At 36.0% G+C, this 26,270-nt stretch overlaps 1 pseudogene; it reads left to right on the top strand.

Annotated features, from left to right (window-relative positions):
• Positions 1-7,665: 7,665 nt before the first annotated feature.
• LOC121245504 lies at positions 7,666-24,065 on the top strand (annotated as a pseudogene).
• The last annotated feature ends 2,205 nt before the right edge of the window (positions 24,066-26,270 follow it).

Here is a 26,270-nt window from a genome sequence, read left to right as displayed (position 1 = left end):
TTGCCAAGATGAGCTATGCTCTCGCACCTTATGCGGTAGAGTACACTTCCTACTATAGCCGAGCTACTCGCTCGCACCTTACATGGTGGGGTACATCTCCAGCCATTGCCGAGCTACGCATTCACAATTTACACGTTGGATGCATCTCCCGCCATAGCCAAGCTACACGCTCACACTTTATGCGGTCGAGCACATCTCCCACCATAGCCGAGCTGTGCGGTCGCAACTTACGCGGTAGAGTACATCTCCCTCGAAAGCCTTGCTACGCGCTTGCACTCTATACGGTCGAGCTTATCTCATGCTCACCTCCCCAAGACGAGCTCGGAGCTCGAACCTTACTCAGTAGAGTACATCTCTCGCCATAGCTGGGATTCATCAGGAGGGAAGAAAGAGAGATGGAAGGAAGAGACAAAGGGTTGAGAGAGTGCAGTGTCAAGAGGGAAAAGATGTGATGTGACGTAAAATAAAGAGAAGTGACACAAATCAAAGAGGAAACTTTTGGCTAGGTTTCTTGGAGATTTCACATTCTTCAACCTCACTACAGAGACTCCAATGAGAGGATGAAAACCAAAGGATAAAATTTAGATTTTCATTGTACAGTGAGGACGAGAGATCACGAGAGACTGTAAACAAGTATATTATAGTAGATTCTCCTCTCCCCGAACCCCCGTAGACGTAGGCCCAATACTGAACCACGTAAATCTGTGTTTTCCTCTATTTATTTTCTTTGCATTCATCCACTGTTCACTGCCATGGATGTATGCATGGACACCGTATATTCACACTAAATCACCGCTGGGGACTCCATCCAACGAGGCCCAGAACAACCTTAATGATATCGGAAATGGATCTTTCTCCCCTTTTAGACTGTTGCGCTATTTTTAGGCGTTAACATGTGATGTAGATGATGATAAGCAGTGTTTTTCATATATATATATATTAAGAACTGTCAATTAAATATGTGATTTTCTCTTGAAAAAAATTAATAATATCCTTCATTTTAAATATTATCATCTGCAATCACATTCAGTGACATGACACATTTTGAGTATTTTTTTTATCAACTACATATATGAAAACCACTTAAAATATGCCATAAGATAAAATGTGACTGATGCTAACAATATCTGAAATGAAGAAGAGCATTACTCAAAGAAAAATAATAAAAAAATAATTTTGATTTAGCTACTCCCAGTCTCCTTCCTCGAAGCAAAATCATTGGCTCAAATTGCATGCGTCTTAGGATGCATTTAGATGATTAACTGAGTTAAAATGAATTAAATTCTTTATGAATAATAGTGAGTTGAGATGATGAATTAAGTTTTGTAGAGCTTATTTAGAATGAGTTTAAATGTATTTGGATGCTAAAATGAGTTTAGATATATTTATGAAAATTTGAAAAAAGTTGTAGATCCGCATGTAAGGAGGTGTTAATTGAAAATAGTTGTGAGTCTCACGTGTAAAGAGGTTTTGAGTTAAGATTGAGTTTAGTGATTTGAGAATTGAGTATTTAGATGTTAGACTCAGCTTAAAATTAAATTGAATTGAGTTAATTTCAGTAGAGTCCAACAACTAAACAGGGCTAAAAGCTCATTATGTGTCCTCAACCGTACTAACTCATGTTTACACATAAAATTCTCATATTAAATAATAAAAACAGAAAAATATTTCTTAGTTTTATTTGTACATTTTGTTTTTATTTTATTTTATTATTGGGTTAGTTACAAAACTAATATCTAGATTTTAACCTGTCTACAAATCACTCACTTGGTCTCAAAATTTTATAATTCACTCTCATTTTTGTAAAGGGAGTGCTACTCTGACCAAGAGTCGGTACGGATTTAGTGTATTGTGTTTAACTTTTTTAAAATTATTTTTTGTGTATTTTTTTTAATAAAAATATTGAAAAAATACAATACTAAAAAATAAATAAACACAAATGTTAAAAAAAAAAAAAAAAAACACAATTCGGTACAAATGATAGGTACACTTTCATTTTCCTTTTTGCAATTAAACTTTTCCGTCCATCTCATGTTAATTCATCCAACAACGACGTTGCATTATACGTAGTGTTGTATAATGCAACAAACACTATATTTGACTAATTTTTTAGTTTTATCCTTAAAACATTTTCATTGTCTTCTTTTTGTATTTTTTTTTTATCCTTTTAAGAGTTTTTTTATTTTTATTTTCTTAATTTTTAATATTTTTAACTTTATTAAATTTTAAAATTTTTACTAACTTCTTCAATTCTTTTTAGGCTTTTAATGATTTTTAAATTTTTTACTGTTCAGGTTGATGTGGCATACTGTGGATTCTTTAAATTTCTAAATTGTACATATTATGCCACATGTCATCTTCTAATTGGTGGCGATGTGGCAGTCAGTGACCATGTCATCATTTTTGTTAGAAGATTGACAGGGGACAAATTTAAGACTTGATGATAACATAGACTAATGTTTAAATTCAAAACTCACCTGAACTCATCTCATTCATCGTTATAATTTTTTTAAAATTTCACTTAAAATATAATAAATAATTTAACTTTTTCAAATTTTCACATAAAATATAATAAATAATTTAACTTTTATTCTATTATTTACAAATCATCTCAACTCATCTCTGAATCTAAATAACTTAAACTTAAACTTGTTTTAAACCTTTTAAACCAAAGGTACTAATTTTAAACAAGTAAAAACCACGTGGATCTACCAAAACTCAAAATCCCCCTTAAACTCTGATAAATATGAAAAACTCGCAAGTCCCTCAAAAAATTCAACCATCTAATAAGAATATAATTAGAGTTTTTTTTATTAACTCAAAATTTACTAACTAATTTTTTTAACCTAACATTACAAATGACGTTAAAATTAAAATGAAACTTGAATATTTAAAGTGAACTTTAAAAACTCACTATAACAAATTATGATTTTAAATCAACTCAAAAAAGGCTCAAAATGATTTTGAATTGGATAAAAAAAAAAGTCCAAAAGAAGGTCCAAAAAGATGATCTAAACCGACCAAAATTATTGAACCGGTCCGACCAGTTTTTCTCCTCTCCATCGACCGGTTTCGATCAATTTTGATTATACAAAATAGTCGGTCTGTCGGTTTTGGTTTTGGGTCAAAACTGAACCGACTAGATCGCTTTTTATCCCTAAATTTTTGCATAAATCTTTAATAAAAAATATATCCTTTAACTCAAAAGTTCGACTCAAAAAGTTTCTAAAATTCAAAAGATATATTTCCTAAAACCAACAACGTATTAAAGAAAAAAAAAATTCATAAATTGCAATTCAAGATCTATTGTAATCCAAATGTGCGTTGTATCTTAAAATATGTTTTATAGAGTTGTTCAACGTATTATTATGAATAAAATATATATAGTATTTACAAAAAAAACTTGTTATTTGTCTTTAAGGTTTTTTTGATAAAAATATGTGTAAATCGGAATGACTAGGCCCTATTTGGATTTAGAGATGAGGTGAGATGAGATGATTTTAGATGTAAAATGAAAGTTAAAAAAAATATTATTAGAATATTATTTTTTAATATTATTATTATTTTAGGATTTGAAAAAATTGAATTAAGATTTAAAAAAGTTGAATTGTTAATTATATTTTGTGTGAAAATTTAAAAAAATTGTAATGATGAGATCATGAAATGAGATGGAATATTTTCTGAATCTAAACGTAGCTTAAACTAAATTGGTATTAACACGTATCATGTCATCAATGTGTGCATTACAAAAGAGTGAACAAACTTGAATGCCTTTTTTTTTTTTTTTTTTTCTTGCCAAATAATAATAATAATAATAATAATTATTGTTATTAGGTAAGATCTTTAATCATGTGATATTCAAATGCTACAAGCTCTGAATAAGATAGTTAACCCATGCATCCTCATCCCTGAACACAAAAGTAACCCCCAATGCCAGAATTTCACGTTTCATCAAATAAAAACTTGAAAAAAAGAAAAGAAAGTGGAAATATTTCTAGCTTATTTTTTAAACTCTTTTTTTTTTCTTTTTTTGAAGTGGTTTTTAATTTCTTCGATTTTCATATCCTTAATATTTTGATATGAATATTAAATCTGCATAGATTACTTTATGCATATATATTTGTTAATTGAGACTTTTAAGTAGGGATGACAATATGTGACACGACTCGTGAATCCAACATGAACAAGATATAAACTTAGCGGGTATGAGTTTGATATTAACGAGTTCGGGTTAAAATGGGTTGACATGTTAAGAGATGATTTATAAACGAGTCAATAAAGAATCAAACCACTTAACTCGAAATCAACATGCTTTGATCAGTTTAGATTTTATTTCAAAATCATAATTTTATTATTGTTAAGTTGTAATATTGGTATTTCTTAAGCTGGTTTGGATTGAGAGATGAGTTGAGATGATTCTCACTAATTTCAACTCACTATTCACAAATTTCAACTCACAAATCTCACTACTATTAACAAACTATTTCAATTTATCTCATCTCATCTTTGAATCCAAACAGAACTCCTTATATTTTTATTATTAATATTGTGATTCTGGACATATGCTCATATTTGTTGTTGTAAGGTTTGTAATATTGGTTTATTATATGTTAAAACTTGAAAAATATTGATATTGATGTCGTGTTTCGCGGCTTGGGCAACTCCACGATCTGGAGGCTTTGCGACGAGTTGCTACTAAAATGAAGAATGGTGGGCTCAGGGTCCATGGTACCTCTGACGCCCAAGTCAGTTTTAGTGAAGGAGATGAATGGAAAATATCTTAAGGAAAATTGTAGTAAGAATGCATGTAGATCTCAACCTCTTCACTGATTGTGGGAGGAGTCTATTTATACCTGACTGTCTAAGTTTCATGGTAGTGGGCATGTCGCTCTGTATGAGATTGGATGTTTATGTCGTCCACCTGCCGTGCTATAAGCCATTCAGGTATGATGGTGACTACTCTTGACACAAGGCCTCACGTTGATACCTCGAACCTCAAGATGCATTTAATGTGGAGTGCCTTCCTCTCATAGCTCTCTCCGTCTCATTAATGCGATATGGCCTCCGCCAGGTATCCATGGTGACTACCCCTGACACAAGGCCCCACGTCGTGCGTGTTGAGCCTCGGGCTACATTGAATGCGACGTGCTTCTCCTTCATAACTCTTTCCGTCTCATTAATGCGATGTGGCCTCAGCTAGGCATTCCCACCTTCCTGTCATGTTTGGGCATTGATGTTTAGGGTCAGGGAATGTCAGCCAGTGGGATATTAGACTGTCCCTCCTGCTACACGTTTGTCATTGTTCCATGTCTAATCATCCCTTCCATTTGGGCCTCTTGGATATGCTCGACCCAGCCCACACCTCTCATCTGGTTTCGAACCAGGCTCTTCTCTTGGTCTAGCCTTGGGAGCCTGGTCCCTTCTCCTGGTCTGGCCTAGGGGATAACACCTATTACAATTGATATTTTTTATTAGTAGGTAGTCTTATTTTTTTAAGATACTGTGGTTAGTAATAAATATAGATTTTAACTTTTATGTGAAATTATGTTAATCAGATGAAATTGATTATGCATGTTAGTTCAACCTATTTTCATGAAACATATTTAAATGAGTCATATCGTATTGACCTATTTCTAATTAATTATTAAACGAGTCAAAACAGATGACACGACACGACCTGTTATCTAAATGTGTCAAATTAGGATTTGAAAGTTTCACAGATTTAGCTTGATAGGTTGGGTTCGGATTGATCCATATAATCGAATATTCATGACTTGATACGATGCAAAAATACAAATTGCCACCCTACTTTTAAGTTCGTATAAATATTTGGAAGAATCTTAATTTGTTACAATGACTCCAAATGTGGTGACTTATTGCATCAACCTAAAACGATCTATTTCTTACTTCATTTTATTCAACATCCCGATTAAAATCTTAGGTTAATTATAACGTCAGTAATCAGTTTATGAGTTTTAACCTGTTTGCAAATTAATCCCTCGTTTTCAAATTTTTGTAATTAACTCCATTAGCATGCAAAATTTTCCCATCAAACCCTTCTGTCTAGTATACTAATGATAAGGTCGTCACTTGGCCTTCAAATGTTAATTATTATTATTTTTAAAATAAGTGAAAAATACTTTTAAAAAAATCAAATTTTAAAAAAATAAATGATAAAAATAGAAAAAAATAGCGTGGTGCTAGTGTGCCACTCAACTTTGACCGTTGGGTGTGTCCATTAGTACAAATTTCACTTTTTATTTTATTTTATTTTTCAAATTTTTTAAACATTTTTCAATATTTTTAAAAAATAAAAGTCACTTCCTTAACCATTAAGAAAAAAAAATTAAAAGAAAAATTAAAATATGTATGCAGTCAAAATGAGGGGCAAATTCATGAGACATACTAGCATTTTTCAAAAACATATGGGGGAGGAGGGCTTTCCCTCCCTAGGTGCGCTTGTGGTGGCCAACGAGCCACACAACACTGGTGGAGGCATGATCTACAGGCCATTTGGTGGAGGGGGAGAGCCTCCTCGTCGCACACAAAATTTTCATCTGATCTCATTTTATTTCATTTCATCTCATCTTATTCCCAAACATAATTCAAATGCAAAATTTTTAAACTAATTATTACAACTTTTTCAAACTTTGAAATAAAAAATAAAAACAATTCAAATTTTTTCAAATTCTCAAATAAAAATAATATTATAAAACTATATTATTACAATATTTTAATTTTATAATATTTTTTATTCAATTTTTTTATCTCATTTTTTAAAATCTAAAAAATACTCAACTCAAACTATTTCTTAACTTTTCACAAACTATCTTACTACTATTTACAAAATTTTTATTTCATCTCACTCTTCAAGCAAGTCCGATTCAATGATGTTTGATTAGAGTTGAGAATAAGTTTATCTTTTTAATGTGGTGCCAAATCATAAATTCAATTGTCGGCTCACATGACATTTGTGCATACATGGTTTATTTATTTGTTCATATTTAGCATCTTTTACTTTATTTGTTAATATGTTCATCTTCAACTGTCACGATATTTTAAATTTTTGTATGCCTTCAAGTTTTCAACAATATTTTTACTCATATCTTTATAGAGATGGATTTTTTTTTCGCAAATTTTAATTTGCCCATAAAGAAAAATTTAGTATTTTCTATTCATCTATTTATAAATAATTTGAAAAATATTACTTATCATCTCCACATTACATATTAATACATGATTTATTATTTTTATCATTCTATTTAAATATAACTTATCACGTAATGATGTGAGGGACGGTAGGTTGAATTTTTTAATTATACAAAGAGCAATGCTATACAACCTTTTCAACTTCTACAATCATATTTTTTTAAATTTTTAATATTTTTTTTGAGTTTATTCTTTTTAAATTAATTTAATTAATTAATTTATTATTTAAATATTAAATATTTGATAAAAGAAAAAAATAATAAAATTAAAAAAAATATAATATATAAAAATTGTGTAAATAATAAGAAGTTGTGCAGATTTTTTCTTATATAAATCCGGACCACCGCGCCAAGAAGTTTCCGTTAATTGAAAGACGGCTAACGAGGTCAAATGATGAAAATTCACTGCGACCGGTCTTATTACTTCACCCCAAACTTCGTATGTTTTTCCGTTTCTTTATTTTGTTTGTCTCCCTGTCTGCTACTGTCCTATTTCATTTTTTGTGATCTTTGTTTTTGTTGTTCACAGGACATGAGAGGAGAGGAGATATGAGAAAAAAGTTGTCTAAAATACCAATACAATCTGCTCCTTTTCAGTTCACACTGTCTAGTTCTCTCTCTCTTTCTCCCTCCCTCCCACACGAGACATTGCTGAATTCCGCTGGATTTTAACACTTTCCTCATCATCTGCTGAAAAAAACCACATTTTCCCACCTACTATCACTCCCCCAACACACTCTAAGTCCTTTGAATTCGATTTCAATTCCCCATTTCTTTCTATTTGTTTTTTGGTGCCGAGCTTGTTGTTTATTTTATCTATCCCTGGTGTTGTTGGATTACTATCGGATTCTGCCTGGACTTAGCTTTCCTTTGTCTGAGTTTCGGAATTGGGTTTGATTGGAGGGGCTGAATTTGGTGAAAAGACAAGCTTTTGAGTGTGTTCACCAATTGGGAAGTTCGAGATCTGGCGGGTTTTCTTTTAGGATCTCTCTGGTTGTTAGATTGGTTTTGATTCGAATTATCGGTTTGGATCCGATCGGGGGAGAAACAGCGCCATCACATGGCGCTGTTCAGAAGGTTCTTCTACCGCAAGCCTCCGGATCGGCTTCTTGAGATCTCCGAAAGGGTCTACGGTAACTTTTTTTAACCGTTTCAATCATTCCCCATTTTTCCTTTTCTTTTTATTGTCGTGTGTCCACCTTCTGAGTGCCCTAGCAATGGTGTAATTCTCGAGCTTTCGGCCATTTCTGTCGTCTTCGTGAAGTTGAGAAAATGCTCAGTTTTGTAATTCCGTGGGCAATTTAGGTTCCAATGAGTCCCGCTTTGGGAGTTCCATTGCATTTTAAGATACTGCAGAATGCATTGTGAATATTGTTCAATTGTGGTGTTTTTTTCTTCCTTCTCTTCTCTTTTTGTTTTGGTGCTCTGTTTCTTAAGTAGTTTCGTCATATGAGAGTGTAGTATGTAACATAACTTTCTTCCCTAGGTGATTAGACAAATGCTGGTGAAGTAGTTTCCTGCTTGTTTTTATCGTGTTCTATTGTTCGGATTCATCGGTTGGGAATATAACTGAGGCAGGGACCAGAAAGCACCAGGAATTGGATTGAGCAGATCAAATTCAACTGTATATCTAGCGGATTATTCTTTTAATGTTGCGTTGCGTATGCATCTACTAGAGCTTAGGGGTAGAGGCACCTAACAGTAATTGATACTTGGGAGGGAACAAAATTTATAGAAGTAGGCCCGAAAATGATGAATAGTTGAAGAGGCTCTGGAAAACAAAGCAACCGTTCGGTAAGGAGCATCAATTTGGGGTCTTAAGTTTTTGTGGACAATTTGTACCTCTATAGATCTGACAAATGGGGATGGTTTTGCTCTGACATTTTGGGAAACAAATATGTCATTGCTTTCTTTTTTTCTTTTTTTTTTTAAAAATCAATTTCAAGACTATGGGTCTTGTTTTATGGCTAGCAAGAGCTGTAATTTATTGCGTAATTTTGCTAAAGCTTATTTTATGGCGTGGACTGATGGTTTCTCTATGTTTTAGAACTGTTTCTTTTTTACTTTAGCTATTTGTAGCTGCTTTTTCTTCTTAAAAAAAAAAGCTTTTCTGAACACAAATGTTAAGCAGTATTTGTCCCAGTTTCTTCTATTTTTACGTGAGGAGTTTTTTTGGGCTATTTCTATTTATATCATTAATAAAATTCTCGTTTATTGGCAAAAAAAAAAAAAAAAAAAAAAAAAAAAAAAAAAAAAAAAAAAAAAGCTTTGAGGGTCACTATGCACCATGAGTTTAGTCAGAATTCTTAAGTTTCTTCTTAACTCCTTATTTGATTTTTGAAGACCATATACCAATTATGGGTGTTGATTGTCTTATTTCTCTTTTCTTCTTTTCTAGTGTTTGATTGTTGCTTCTCCACGGATGTCTTGGAAGAAGATGAGTACAGAGTGTACATGAGTGGCATTGTAGCTCAGTTACAGGACCACTTTCCTGATGCTTCTTTCATGGTGTTTAACTTTAGAGAAGGGGAGAGGCGAAGTCAAATTTCAGATATATTGTCTCAATATGACATGACAGTTATGGATTACCCTCGACACTATGAGGGGTGTCCTCTTCTGCCATTGGAGATGATCCACCACTTCCTTCGATCAAGTGAAAGTTGGTTGTCATTGGAAGGGCAACAAAATGTGCTGTTGATGCACTGTGAAAGAGGAGGATGGCCTGTGCTTGCATTCATGCTAGCAGGTCTTCTGTTTATACCGAAAACAGTACAGTGGGGAGCAGAAGACTCTTGACATGGTCTACAAGCAAGCTCCAAACGAACTTCTTCATCTTTTGTCTCCTTTAAACCCACAGCCTTCTCAGCTGAGATATCTTCAGTATATATCTAGAAGAAATTTAGGTTCTGATTGGCCTCCATCAGATACACCTTTACTTCTGGATTGCCTGATTCTGAGAGTCCTCCCACTATTTGATGGGGGTAAAGGTTGCAGGCCTGTCATACGTGTTTATGGTCAGGACCTTCGACACCAGCTAATAGAAGTTCTAAGCTTTTGTTTTCAACTTCAAAGACGAAAAAGAATGTGCGCCACTATCTACAGGTAATTCCTAAGTCACAAATCTGAAACTGGAAATTAGATTTTACCAAATATGTAAGTGGTCTTATGAACTTTAACAGCAGGGAGAGTGTATGCTAGTGAAAATTGATATCCATTGCCGTGTTCAAGGGGATATTGTTCTTGAGTGCATCCATTTGGATGAAGATCTGGTACATGAGGAGATGATCTTCATAGTTATGTTCCACACAGCATTTGTGAGGTCAAACATTCTGATGCTCAACCGCAATGAAATTGATGTTCCGTGGGATGCCAAGGACCAATTCCCGAAGGACTTTAGCGCAGAGGTAAGTTGTTGTGACTTTTCTGTTAGTGTCTTTTCCTAAAGCTGTAGGTGTTGAATACATTCTCATATGTGTATCAGGTACTTTTTTCGGATGCTGATGCTGTTGTGCCTGCTCTTACTACAGTCGTAGCCAGTGAAGGAAATGAGGCAGAAATTGCTTCACCTGAGGAATTTTTTGAGGTGGAAGAGATTTTTAGCAATGTCGTTGATGGGCAGGAAGGGAAGGGGGATTTGGATCCTTACGCATTTCAAGACTGTGCATCAGATGATGGAACCCACAAACGGGATGGAAAATTGGTTTCTAATATTGATGCAGTGAAGGACATTGCTGTTGATGATGTGAAATATAAGATGGATGAGAAGGTGGGTTCTGATCATTTGGTGAAGGACATTGGTGTTGATGATGGTGATATCAAGCTAGATTTCATACTAGCTGCTGCTGATATGCAGCCAAGTCTGGAAACCAAGGAAGTGGTGGAGATTTGTGTGGCAAATTGGATGAGATGGGAGACAAAGGTGATGGAGGAAACAGTTTTACACAGAAGACTTTAGATTCCAGGGTTTCCCAGAAAAAGTTGACTGCTGATGTCCCCAGACAAAAATCAGAGAAAGTTCTACCTAATCTGCCTAAGAAGCAGCCTACACTCAGCACAAAACCAGCTGCAGATTCAGTTGTTGCCAAACAAAAGACTAAACAGCAAGAGTCTCATGCAAAACTGGCAAAGCCAAATGCAGTGTCTAGGTGGATCCCTCCTAACAAAGGCTCTTATACTAATTCAATGCATGTTTCATATCCACCATCAAGATATAACAGTGCACCAGCTGCTCTTGGTGTTAATGTTCCTTCAAAGGATTCTAGCACAGTTCCCAAATTAAAAGCTTCTTCTGATACCCTCACCACTGTGGTTTCAACTGATGTGACCAATGGTCTGAAAAGTTGTAAGGTGGATCCTCTGAAGCCTTCAGGTTCTACCCAAGAGGCAGTTGCTTCATGCCCACCATCATTGGTACCATCAATTAAAGATTCATATTCATCCTCACAAACTCAAGCACAACATATTAACCTGCAGCAAGTAGTTCCCCCTCCTCCCCCGCCACCTCCACCACCACAACATTATAACACCCCTTCATTTTCAACCTTTCCATCCATGTATCCTTCATCGCCTTCCCAACCTTTGCAGGTGGGGGTCACACCTCCACCTCCACCCCCACCTCTACCTCCTAAAAGGCAGAATGGTGCTACCATGTTCCTTTCACCAACTCCTCCGCCTCCACCTCCGCCTCCCCCTCCCCCTTTTCTGAGCACATTTACTACACGAAACCTTGGAGTTGGAGTGCACACTCCTCCTCCACCTCCACTCCACCTCCACCTCCACCTCCACCTCCACCACCCGTACCTCCTTTATATGGAGCTCCACCAAAACTGCCTCCACCATTTGGATCCCCACCACAACCATTACTTGTGGCAAGAGCCCCAGCTCCCCCACCCCTCCAGCACATGGAGCCCCACCTGCTCCGCCACCACCTCCAGTTCATGGAGCCCCACCTCCTCCTCCACCACCTCCAGTTCGTGGAGCCCCACCTGCTCCGCCACCACCTCCAATTAGTGGAGCACCAAATTTTTCCCCTTCAATAGTTGGAGTGCCACCTCCACCTCCACCTCCACCTCCTTTAATGCGTGGAGCACCACCACCACCACCTCCAATCCGTGGAGCACCACCTCCTCCGCCACCTCCTATAGGTCAAGGCCCACCTCCCACATCACTTGGTGCACCACCCCTCCACCTCCACCTGGAGTTCGTGTGCCTGGCCCTCCGGCTCCACCTAGGCCTCCAGGTGGTGTACCTCCACCTCCGCCATTAGGTGCCAAAGGACCAAATGCTACTGTTGATGCAAGAGGCCTGTCTTTAGGGAGAGGTCGTGGGCTTTCACGTCCTTCAGGGATGGGGGCGACTACTACAGCTCCTCGAAGATCCTCATTGAAGCCTTTGCATTGGAGCAAGGTAACCAGGGCTTTGCAAGGAAGTTTATGGGAAGAATTGCAAAGATATGGAGACTCTCAAATGTATTCTAACTCTTCTTGCTGATCAAATCTTTTACTTAAGATCACGTGCTGATGTGTTTTACCCCCATGAATAGTGGTGCTTCAGTTCCAACAGATCATATGTTTTCCTTCTTTTATATATAAAATTCAGTGTTCTTACTTTCATAGTCGGTGAATTTTTTGTTCTTTTATCTTAGTGCGCCAGGATTTGATGTGTCAGAGTTAGAGAGCTTTTCTCCGCAACAGTTCCAAAACCTGCTGATGCAGGAGGTAAAGCTGGGGCACGGCGCAAATCTGTTGGATCCAAAACTGACAAAGTCCACCTGGTAATATGATATTTCTATGGTGTCCTAGAAATCCTTTGTTTTTTTCCCTTTGACGTGTCCTTGAAGTTCAGTTGTTTGAGAGTGCTGATTCTACTGTTCATATTCCCATAATCGTGGATTGAATTAAAAATTCTCCTCTACTTTGATTTGTGATGGATTCTTGATTTGAGCCAATTTTCAATTTTCAATCACTTGAATAATTTATTTATTGGCACCGGGTGTCCGAAAACAAAGTCTTGACTAATACCGAGGGTGCACAAGTCCTCAACCAAGGAGTTTCCCGCAAGTGCACCTCGGGTATTTCAAGGGGAAATTCTTGCAATTTGATGGCCCTAAGAAATTGTTTGCACCCAAGAGGATTCGAATCTTAGACTTGGAGGGAGCATACCACCAAGACCAAGGCTTTCACCCGCTTGAGCACCCTAGGGTTTATCACTTGATTAATGGCATCAATAAGAGCTAAATTTGTGAGGAGATAGTCATATCAGTCTAGTATTTGGCACAAGAAATTTAAGGAATATCATTTTTTGATAGCTTTCAGATTGTTAGAACAGAGCTAGCACTCCATTCCTCTTAGTTAAAATTTCTGATCCTTTATGTTGGTAAAGCTAATTTATGTTACCACTTGTTCCAAAGACCATCAGATTTAATCTTTATATATTTTTAATAGATGCTAGTCATAAATTCTTCTCTAGAAGTTTGTTTGCATGTATAAATTGGCATTCATGCACATGTGACTGAGAAAGATGCATGCCATATCGTCTTCTATGTGCAAAATTTAATATTTGTCATTCTTTCTGCTAAAGAAAAGGAAAACATAAAGGTTGCATGTAGGGTGTGTATATTTCACTTAATATGTTCAGAAAAAAGAGAGGTGTACAGTTGATGGTGGAAATAACTATATAATGATTCAAAGATATCTGTAACCCATTTTCTTACTGTACTTATGGTAGATTTTATTTGGTTGAAATTCAGTGGGTTTATATTGGTGATACATGTTGACTGTCAATGATTAAAGCTGAATTTAACCCCCGGCACTTCTGCAATATGGTATTCTGATATTATTTCTCTTTAAACTTGTTTGATGGATTGTAGATTGACCTGAGGAGAGCCAACAACACTGAAATTATGCTTACAAAAGTTAAGATGCCGCTTTCTGATATGATGGTGAGCTATATGGTCCTCACTTTCATATGAGTTTGATTACTTTCATAATTTGTGGACGAAGCGACAATTTTCTCTCTAAAATGGATACATGGAGTTAATGCAGTGCATTCTGCTTTCTGTGATTTCATGTCCTGGTAGAAGAATACTTTTTATTTTATTTTATTTCGTAATATTGAAACATGATTATTCTTTCATTAGTACTAAAGGCAAAAAAGGCTGTTGTTCTTAGCTGCAAGGGTTGTTCCAAGCCTGAAGTTTGTGCAATCATTTTAATGCAAATGTGGACTGGACCATGAAAGAACACAATAAAGCTTTGATTGATAGTTATACACCAACTTGTGGCCTTTGAGAAAACATATAGGGTGGCTTTTATTTGACCCTTGCATATCTTACCAATCTAAATTTGAACCTAATGATTCCAGCAAAATTTTGCATTGCTAATATATCTTAGCTCCATAAAAGTGAGTCTTGGGAAAAAACTAGACAGGTCTTCATCACTTGGGTTATAAAATTTGGTCACTCGATATATGGGATCCTGCAAATGGTTAAAAGAATAATGCAAAGTGTTTTGGGGAACATTTAGGTATTTAGTGAAACTGGCACTAAATTTTATGAGCTGGAAATATATGGTTATGCATGAATCCTAAAATTTAAATTTTTAGGAAAAAAATAGGTCTGAACATGTAAACCAAGCATATCTTGTATTGACATTTGTTGACCTGACTTTGACTTCAAAGTTCAAACTATCAAAGCAAGAATTGGTTCAAGACAAATGTGGACTCTGTATAGGGCTATGCCCTTATTTATTTCAGAGAAAAATTGTTGTATGCCAACTGCCAGCAAGGTTTGGCGCTAGAAGATAGAAGCGTGATAACTTTTGGTTGAAGAATGTATTGAATACTGCTAGGAGGCAGTATGTGATCTCTTCACGTTAAGGTGCCTAGTTGATCTCACTGAAGTTTTGATTTGTGTTTATAGGAAACTGACTGTCCTAGGTAAATTCATTTTTAAAACTATGGCAAGTGCACATGCATCAAGACCTTTTAAGCTTTGCTCTTAGAAAGTTGCTCTTGAGAACACTTTCTGCAGCATGATAAGAGCATTGCTGCAATTTAATGGTTATACTCTTGATTTGGAAAGAAAAAACAGAAACTCAGAAAACTATTTTAATGGTTGCCGAAAAATTGTATTTGGTAATGGTCTATTGGTTGTGTGCACAATCGTGCATGTGCGCATGTATTTGTTACTGTCATTTTATTTATTGTATATTTTGGGCTCTGTTATAAATAATGTTAGTACAAAACTAAATGGACTTCGATGATTTCAATGGCCAAGAGGCATGGTGTTTTACTCTTATGTCCACCTTAATATTATATTGAATACTTGTCGGTGAACTTTCAATTTCTTGGTGCCAGCTGATCAACATGAGAACAAAATTGAGGATGCTAGTAAAATTCATCTTACCCTTTGTTTTTAATCCTGAATCAGTTTGGAATGTGGTAATTGTGAGGATGGAGTCTATCTAAGATAAGGGTGTATGAAGTTTCATTCTATATTGCATTAGTCCCCAGGATAGCAGTACCTCTCTGTGGAGGAGCGAGGCTCCCTTGAGGTGAGCTTCTTTCTTTGGATGGCTGCATTCAACAAGATCTGTACTTGGAATAATCTATGGAAGAGTCGTATTATAGTTGTAGAATGGTGTTGCATGTGCTAGCGGAATGGAAAAAAGTCTGTTGATCATCTTTTACTTCACTATTACGTTGCTAGCACATTATGGCAAGTTCGGTTTAGCCTTTATAAGTTAAGTTGGGTAATGCCTAGGCAGTCCTCGAACTTCCATTTCAATCTGTCTTTCTCAGCATCCTAGGGAGGAGTGGTTTGGTAGGCACCAAAATGCAACCTTATGGAAATGATCCTGATTTGTGTATCATGGAGCATATGGAGGGAGGAAATGAATGAAGCTTTGAGGACTCATAAGGACCACTGAAGAGCCGTGGCTTTCTTTTTCAGTGCACTTTATCAATGGATGACAGCCAATATATGTCTCTCTAGCATTAGTTTTCAGGACTAGCTCTCTTCTCTGTCTAACTACGTGTTTCCAATGATATTATTCCTTGTGTACTTTGAATTTGTCTTCTTATCTTTTTGTCATGATTAATAGAACTTATTTTATGTATGAAAAATAATATTTTTTTATTCTTAATTTTCCATTTCTGGTTTCTATTATTATTCTTTATACTATAATTAGTATTATTTTGAATATCCCTTCTCATTGACGGATTTAAGGATGGTAGGATGCTTTGGGGTTAAATTGAAAGTTTGAGGAAAGATTATACCATGGGGTAATGGGGCTTTTGTTTCTTTTTCACTTAGGTAAACCTTGCACGCTAAATAACCTTTAATGCTGTTCTGTGTTTTTTTTTTTTTCCTTGGTGCTTTTAAGCTTGCTATGCATTCCTGCAACTGAGTAGGTTTCTCATGCGTTATAACCATTATGGGTAGATGAGAAGTGAGACTCTGAGGTGGTAATGGCTCCTTTGTGATCTTGTCCTTTAAGTGTCATAGTGGTGCAACTAATTAGGTATAAATTAAATTGAAGCTCTGATTTGATTGGGTTTTATGGTTGAGCTGGTAATATTTTCTTTTTCTTTTTCCTGAACAATGTTCCTAACTTCCCACTAGGTATTTGCTAACAATCTATTATAAGCATATTGTCAGGCTGCAGTTCTTGCAATGGATGAATCAGTATTAGATGTTGACCAGGTGGAAAATCTCATAAAATTTTGTCCCACCAAAGAGGAGATGGAACTTCTAAAGGTGATGGTTTCAAATAAATTATAATTCCTTTTTAATAATATCTTGTCAGCAATTTGTCGATGAATTTTATATTGAAGAGTCTTTGTGTTATATTCTTCTGCTTATGAGTATATAGTTTGGCACTGTTTTTTTTTGTACTTCTATTTGTTCAATTTTGATTTGTTTTATTGTTTATTTAGGGCTACACTGGTGACAAGGAGAACCTCGGAAAGTGCGAACAGGTCTGCCAAAGTTTCTTTTTTGACCACTTCATGTTTTTTTATATGTTTTCTGGTCACAATCTTGAACATGTGAATTTATTTTACTGATAAATGATATAATTTGGTGATTTATGCATTAGTGTTTTATTCATGTAGCTTTCTGAATTTTGATCTGGTCTTGTCTTCCTTGATCTTAAAGTTGTTTACATAACTCTCTGTGTGTGTGTGTGTGTATTAACAAGTTAATGGTGAATATTTATCTCACTGAATCAGTGAGAAAGTTCTCTGGATACTATGCAGTCTTTTTGCCTTTCTGTTTTAGTGGGTTCTCTCTCTCTCACTTGATGTAAAATCTTGTTGTAGTTATTAACAAGAATGACTAGCTGTCTATGTCAATTATTCAGTTTACTGATCTGTTTAAGTGAGAAATTGTTTGAATAGCCGGGAGGAAAGAAAGGGCGGTGGATGATATATCTTTTGTTTTTTTCTCATTTTTCACTTGATATAAAACCTCACTTTTCCTTTTTGGTAGCAAGAAAAAATCCCCGCCATCCTCATATTTTATTATTCTTGCTTACTCCATACCAAAATAGACGAGATGCTCATCTTTTTGGCTTGTCCTAAATACATTTCCAAAAATTAAGCATTTGTTACTTAAGTTCTCATATCATGCTTAAATTTGGTTGAATACATGGTTTTAACATATATGTAAAGCTTTGTTATTTTACATGTGTGTGTGTATATATGTATTTCAGTACTTTTTGGAGCTGATGAAAGTACCTCGGGTTGAGTCGAAATTGCGAGTATTTTCTTTCAAGATTCAGTTCAGCTCTCAGGTTTGGTGGTTACTGCCATGCTTGATTTTGGTAAATTTTTAAATCTCATGAATAGGTCTTTTTTGACATAGTCATCTCCTTGTTGAACCCGTTTTCAGATCTCAGAATTTAAAAAGAGTTTGAACACTGTAAATTCTGCATGCGAAGAGGTATGTCACTAGTGGTTGCAAGTCTTTCCAGTTTCTGTGCTTCTCTTTTCAGCTTAGGTAGTCTTTTGTTGGTTAATTAGGTGAGGAAATCAGTCAAACTGAAGGAAGTTATGAAGATTATTCTTTTATAGGGAATACGTTGAACCAAGGAACTGCAAGGGGTAAGGAGTTTAATTATTGCCTAATTCTTACGGTCATTTATTAGTTCAAGAAATATTGGAAGGTTACGTCTATCTCGACAAAGGAGGCTTATATGTCATTCCGTCATGAATAATTTGCAAAGACTTTTAAAGATGTGTTTTTGAATGCCCGTGGACTATTACTATTCTAATGCTCTTTGGCATTGGCATGGCTGATTTTAATGCAGACTAATGACTAAAATAGCTATTTATTACCTATATAATTTATGAAGCATCCTCTTTGTATTCTATTGAACCACCTCATCATTTTATTTTATTTTTTTCATTTTACTTTTTCGACCTATCACAACCCTTCACATGCTAAAAAGACCTTTCATTGTATTGCCTTTTTTACCATAATAAATCCACCCGATTTATTGACATTAAAATTAAAAGAGGTTTGAGGATGAAAGGTTTCCTACATTTTATGATTACTAATTCAGTCAAGAGGAAAAAATGACTTCTCATTTATAGTGGTTATTGATTTCTCATTACTTGTCGCTTTGGCTTTCCACCACGTAACTCTTCTATTATCTGATTATCACTTTTCCAATAAAGGAAAAAGATTTCATCTTATTGTAGCCATTGACTATTCATTATTTACCCTGTTAGCTTCCTCACCTTTTAACTATGTTACTTTAATTATTCCTATGCATCGCACTGGTTGACGACTATTGGTTGTAATTTGGAGAGCATCAAGAGTTTTATGTGTGCTTAAACCATAATGAAGTGTTCCTTTGATTCCCTAATTATATCCGTTGGATGCTATTATTTCTGTGTTCCATTTGATGACTTATTGACTGGATTTTAGTTGACTTATGTTACTGATATAAGATTCAAAGTACTGGCTTTAGAAGAGTGAGGATTAGTTGAAAATTCTTACGATCGTTTGTTTGTTCCCTTTCTGCAATTTACACATTGTGAGCTATTGTGAAGAGAAAAACCTTCTTGGAATTTACTGCCACCTACTAATTGTGGAATGAGTTTTTGTATGGCAGTCTTTTTGCAACTTCCATTCTCAGAGGCACATTCTTCGTTGTACTGAATGATTGAACAGTTATGAAATTGAAGTTGAAAAGGAAAAGGAAGAAGCTAAACTTGTCTATGGATTATAGTTCCCTTCTTTTCTTAAATTATTGTTGCACAACCTACATAACTTGGACCATATTCTTTAGATACTCTGCTTTTTAATTGATGTCATATCTTATAAACCTTCAAGATTAGGGAATTTTTCAGACCTTATTCATCTTAATTCTGTATGATCCCAAAACATACAGGCTCTGCAATTGGATTCAAGTTGGACAGTCTTCTAAAGCTCACCGATACACGTGCTTCTAACAATAAGATGACACTCATGCATTATCTTTGCAAGGTATGGATCCTGTATTTCTGTCAATTATGCATATCAGTATATTTTTTGGCTCAGAGAGGAGACGCTGTTTCTGAATTTTAGGGTTGCATCAGGGGTCAGGTTGGGGCTGGTCCAGTGCATGTCTTAGCTGAGTTAACCCTAATTGATTTTGTGGAACATCAGTCTAGAACTGTAGCAAGGGCTAATGAACTGGCCTAAAATGAATCGAGTATTCAATTCTAGTTGGGTCAGTATGAAAGTTCATGCATCGTGCTTAGGCTGATGCTTTTTTGTCTATAATTTGTTGTTTCCCTGTGTTGCACTTTAAAAAATTCCATTTCCAAGAGGTCAAATCCCAAGAAGCCATAGAAGCCTAGAAGGTATTGTAAAATTACTTCTAAAAAAATGTTACAGCAGTTAACTCTCAGGAAGGATACATGACATAGAATTTTTTAGTACTTTGTTGTTAACAATAGAGCAAAAAGCCTAGGAAGTTTTGGTTAGTGTTGTTCTACTGCTCTCCGGTCTGGCGCAACCTATTCTGCTGGTCGATGTGTTTTTCTCACCAAGTTTTGCTGCACATAATTTCACTGCCGGATTGGCGATTAGTTAATCTCAATTTGGTTTTCTTGTTGCTCAGCTTTTGGCGAATAATTCACCAGAACTTCTTGATTTTCACCTGGACTTCATTAGCCTTGAAGGTGCATCTAAGGTAACCATCTATTTTTTTATGGTATGAATATGTCTTTAGATGATGCTTATATGGTTTTCTTTCTTCCTTGAAGATACAATTGAAGTCTTTAGCAGAAGAAATGCAAGCTATAATCAAGGGACTAGAAAGGTTAGGCAGGAGCTGACTGCATCCGAAATGATGGTCCTGTATCTGAAGTTTTCCATAAGGTGTGTAGTTTTTTTTGTAATATACGTATTCTTAAATAATTTAACATTTAGTTTCTATTGATGTTCAGTTTTTCAGTTGTTTGCGTCCATTGGCTCAACATTTCTTTTTCCTTTTTTTTTTTTTTTTTTTTTTTTTTTTTAAAGTTCAGCACCTGCTTGACTCATTTCTCTTAATATTATTTACTTGTCTAAAAAAGATCGAGAATCAATGAATTGTCAATTATTCAAATGGATATATATAATGAACATAATAGAACACTTTTTCCCTTATTAATAAATAGAAAAAAAACATGAGCAGGAAAAGAATAGAACATTTCAAGTTATACCTTCTAAACCTCTTCCTTATGGTCACTGATAAAAAACAAAAACAAAAAACAAAACCTTTCGTTATGGTCCACTTCCAAAGTGTGGAGTTTGAATACAGGAATTTATTCATGGCATAAAGTTGGGCAATTAAGAGAATTGTGAACGAATTGAACTTCAGTTGTCATGGCAGGCATGAAGGAGTTTATGTAGAGCTTTTGAGTTACTATTATATTTGTTGTACAGGTATTAATCTAGACGAATTGGCATCCTATGTGGTTTTATATTGGTTTTGCTCTTTTAGGAGGATTAGTGAATATCTGTGCTAGTTGACTAGAGTCTATATCTATGTCCCATTGCATTTTGTGCATTAAGAATTTAGGGAATTACTATTTGGAGAAATTTATTAAGAGAAAGAATTACTTCTTGTCGGTGATGGTACATTGACATTCAGGTAGCACATCTAATTTGTAGTTGAATAATGAGTAAGTAATTGTTACATGCCTCAGAAGCCTCAAAGGCAAATTATGACGTTCTAGAGATTTTATTTTTCTTGAATATTTATTTTGCATGATGCTTGGACTTGACCCAATTTACATCTCCTTTTGGGGATGCAGTACCATGCGGTTAAGAACAGAGTCTGTTCTCATTAAAGTTCTTTCAAAGTTTTACACGTTATACGTACAATTTGTACTTGGAGCCCACCATTGGAACAATTTGGACTTGACCCAATTTACATCTCCTTTCATTTCAGTGTTCACTTTCACAGGTCTAATTAGGTCACCAACTTGTTACATTAATTGTAATATAAGTTATGCTTTGATTTCCTAAGTACACTTCGGATATGTTTTAATTGTATATTTACTATTCATACATGTCGTACTTTCCTTAAGAAGACTTGAGACCTGCTGGCTGCTCAATAATGGGTTTGTGCCTATCATGGGTCCAAGGTTGTCCAATCATGAAGGGATCCTTCTCCAAATTGCGGCTTTTCCTTCATGTTTTCTGTGCTTTTATTTTTATTTTTTTCTGCTAGGGATCGTGTCTGCATTTTGCCGATGTTCAGAGGCACTGCATGTCTATTCTGTTTTTGTGTTTGTATTGAAGGTATCTGCACTTCTGCTAGGGACGGATATGCTTCTTTTCAAGCATTTTCTGTCTGCTGCATTTGTTTACAAATAAAAATGTCTCTTAGGTTAATATAGATAGTTATAATTGAATGAATCTGGACTTTGATGCGCAATGAAGATTTGGATATAATTTTGTTATATATTTGGGGTATTGGTCTTTATTATGAACTGTTTGGCCCTAAAGTTATTGCCCTCTATTGATTTTCTAGTTGCCTTGGTATATGCACATCTTTTTGTTTTTGGCTGGATCTTCTTGTGTTTCTGTTTTTTTCCTGATTGTTTTTGCTATTTTTACTATAGACATTGAAAGAATTCATTGGCATTGCTGAGACAGAGGTGACATCTGTTACAAATCTCTACTCTGTGGTGGTATGTTGATGATATTACAACTTCTATATTACATTATCTAATGGAGCGAAGATCATGCCTTAATCTTTTCTTTGGCGGACAGGGTAGAAATGCAGATGCACTTGCACTTTATTTCGGTGAGGATCCTGCCGTTCCCCATTCGAGCAAGGTAAGTCCTACTTTTTAATAAAGCAATAATAAGTCGTAGGCTTTTTTTTTCACGGATCAAAAAGCATCTTTAGATCTTTCTTTGTTTTATTAAATAGAGAAAGTGGTCTAATCCATGTTTATCCTGTATGGACTTGATATATGATTTTCGGCTAGATGTGGTTTTCATTTTTGGCTGATATAGTTTGGATGCTATTTTCAGCAGAATTGAATGATTGCATGTCTTGGATATACCTTGGGAATTAACTTCTTTTCTTTGGTTTTTGATTAGTAAAAATACAGTTTCTTTAAGTGTAGAGGGCGTAACCTAATACACAGGATGCCTTCAAGAGAGAACTTCTTGATGATTAGAAGAACAAAAATCCATAAAATTCTGAAATAGCAGAAAAATATATATCCCCAAAGCATCTTGCATTCAGCTCTCTTCATATGCTCTAGATTAAGAAAATGGGATCACCCCCAAGCGACTGAAATTGTGACTCACCCCACTCAACAATCTATAAAGTCTATCACCCTCTGGAAGGCCCCATTCTATTCTGAAAAGGCTTAAAACACATTCCAAATGCACTTGCCGCTACACAATAGAGAATAAGTAATCGATAGATTCCCCCTTCTTTTGCACATGCAGCACCATTTTGTCACTATGAATTTCTCTTAGATTATCGAAAGTCAAAATCTCCTGAAGAGCCGCCTTCCACACAAAGAAACTTTTTAAAAAAAATTGATAGGTAATCACGAAGTTTTATTCACCATTTGTGCTGAAATGGATGTCTCAAAACCATTGCGGCACTCATTTTGGTTGGGTGTGCCGGGGCTGGAGCAGAGTCATTTTTCAAGAGGTTTTTTATCAGTCGATGCCTTTGTTTTGTGTGCATTGTAAAAAATGGACACTTAGAACAAATGCAAGAAGCGAGATAGATTACTGGCTAGGATAAGACAGTGGCTAGTGCTCAGGATGGGAATTTAGTAAAGCCTAAACAGATTTGGAAGCAAGTGGGTCTTGAGGATGATGAGAGGCCATTGCAGAACCAGGATACGGGAGTGGTGAATCAACCAAACTTGCGTAGAGAGGCTATTTCTGGGAAGTGCGGAAGAGAAGGGAGGGGTTGCAAGTGGAACCTCATACGGTTCTTTTTGTGGCACTTCTGGAGAGTTGTATGATAAAGTCTTGGCGCGTCTGAAGAGGTCCAGTATGCTGATTTAGCGTTACAAGTAGATAATGGTGCATACCCAGAGAATCAGGTTCAACGGAATTGTGGGCAGGAACGGAGTGGAAGTTGGTTTGAGATTACGGAGGATGATATTGATGAGGAGCCGGTTTGTTGTTTCTGCAAAACGATCTCCCGTAGTTCGTTGAAACTGGTTGATGAAGCTCTTGAATTTGAGCTTGGCTGTTTGGCGGAGAGGAGAGTTTTGGGCGTGGAGGATTATGATGATGAGGGGCTATTTGTTAATGGTCGAGCAGTTTCAGATGGGGAGCCAGAGGAAGAATTAAATGAGTTAGCGGCCAATGTTTTGATTCGGATCCGGATATGAATGTCCCGTTAAAAAGCTGAGGGGAGTCCGTAAAGAAAATCCAGTGTTGTTCTGGAGAGGCGTACTCATTCCAAAAAAATTATTTGATTTATGATGCACATACTTACGTGGAATATTAGGGAAATTCTTTCGTCGAAGAGTAGGCTTCAGCATATTTTAAATAAAGTCGTCATTCGGTGGTGGCTCTTTTAGAACCTTTTCTGGGTGCAAATAAATGTAGTAGATGGGCAAGATGGTTGAAGTTGCCTAAGTTTTTTAATAATGTTGAGGTTGGGGGGAAATATGGATTTTTTGGGAGGATGGTTTGGATTTTGAAGTGATATCAGTGTCGGATCAAGCGATTAGTGGCTGGTTTGTTCATTGGAATTGCCGGTGTGTTAGCAACTTTTGTTTATGCAAGTTGCTTCTGTATTAAACGGTTGAGTTGTGGGAGTTTTTTGTGTGGACAGAATGCAAAATGGTTTCCATGGTTTGTAGGGGGGATTTTAATATTATTCGGAATGACACGGAAAAGGTTGGAGGTATTTTGCAGCCATCAAGGTGAAGGTGGAGTTTAATGATTGTATTCATGAATGTGGCCTTGTTGATCTTCCTTATGAGGTCCATCGGCTATCTTGGTGTAATGGTAGATTGGGCGGGAGACGTTATGGGCTCGATTGTATAGAGTTTTGGTGAACAAATATTTTTCTTAGTTTTTTTGGCGATGTGCAAGTTGAATATTTGCCAAGAACGATGTTGGATCATTGGCCCGATGTTGCTGTCTTTCGCAAGAGAGAGGAACGGTGGCTAGGCTGTTTCGTTTTCAACGTATGTGGGGTTCTCATGAAGGTTTTCTCTCTCTAGTTCAGGATGTGTGGAATGTTAATGTAGAGGGCTGTTTTATGGTTCGAATAAGCTGAAAATTAAAAGCTCTCAAGGGGCTTTGCGGAAGTGAATATTGAAGTGTTCGGTAGAGTTGAGGTGGAATTAAAAGCACTTTGAAGACCGTATATTGGACTGGAACAAGCTATAAGTGATGAGTTCTCTATTCAAGTTGAAAATGAATTATTATTGTGTAAACAGAAGCATTTGCAATGGTTACATCGTGAAGAAGTTTTGAGTTGTCAAAGTCTCATGAAAAATGGTTAGCGGAAGGGGATGCCAGTTCAGCTTATTTTCATGCGGTATTGAGAATTAAAAAGGCCAATAAGAAGGTAGATAGCATGGCGCTGGAGGATGGTCGGGTCTTGGGGTCTTCAGAGGAGGTTCATGATGGAGCCGTTACTTTCTTTCAGGAATTACTAACGGCGTCTGTAGTGGATTTTGATGAGGAAGCTTTTTCTTTGTTGTCTCCTTCGGTTACTGTGCAGGAGAATGATGCTTTATGTGCAAGGTCTTCAATGGAAGAAGTAAAAGCGGCACTTTGGTCTATCCCAGCTGACAATAGCCCGGGTCCGGATGGTTTCTCGGCTAGGTTCTTGATTACTCATTTGTTTTATGCGGAATGATCTCTTGTTATTCGCTAATGCTGGCAAGGTGTTATGCGGCGTTTAATGGAGGTGGTGCACAAGTATGAGAAAATGTCAGGCCAATTGGTAAGTTCGAATAAGTCTTCAATTTTCTTTTTCCAATATTTCACTTTGGGCGGCAAAATGCATTGAAGCAAATTTCTGGTTTTCTAAAGGGAGTATGGCCGTGTGTCATATTGGGAATCCTTTGTACGTGGGGAGAATGAAAATACAGATGTTTGATTTTTTATTGGCCAAAGTTAAAAAAAAAATTAGCCGGTTGGAAGAGCAAGCTTCTCTCATTTGGGGATAAGATTATTTTAATAAAGCATGTTTTGAATAGTATGCCAATTCACATGCTTTCAGTTGTAAATTTGCCGAAAGGAATTCTGTCCTCTTTGAATGGGATCTTTTCAAAATTTTTATGGGGTTCTAGCCTCGATAGAAAGAAAAGGAGATGGATTTCATGGAGAAAATTTGTTTTCCGGTAGAGGAAGGTGGTCTGGGTATTAGGAATCTAAGTGAGGTTCAAAATTCCATCCTTATGAAGTTTGGTTGGAAATTAATCTCGGGATAACAATGTGGTCCAAATTTTTTGCTGCAAAAATGTGAGGGATACGCCTATTGTATCGGTGATGTCTTCGGGGAGAGGATCTCGGTTTTGGAAAGGTGTTATGCGTGTTGTTGCCTATTGTTCTTGCAAATTCACGTGGGTGCT

Source organism: Juglans microcarpa x Juglans regia, unplaced genomic scaffold (genome assembly GCF_004785595.1).
Source record: "Juglans microcarpa x Juglans regia isolate MS1-56 unplaced genomic scaffold, Jm3101_v1.0 JmScfU0042, whole genome shotgun sequence".
Lineage (NCBI taxonomy): Eukaryota > Viridiplantae > Streptophyta > Magnoliopsida > Fagales > Juglandaceae > Juglans > Juglans microcarpa x Juglans regia.
This window is presented reverse-complemented; position numbering and strand designations above follow the sequence as displayed.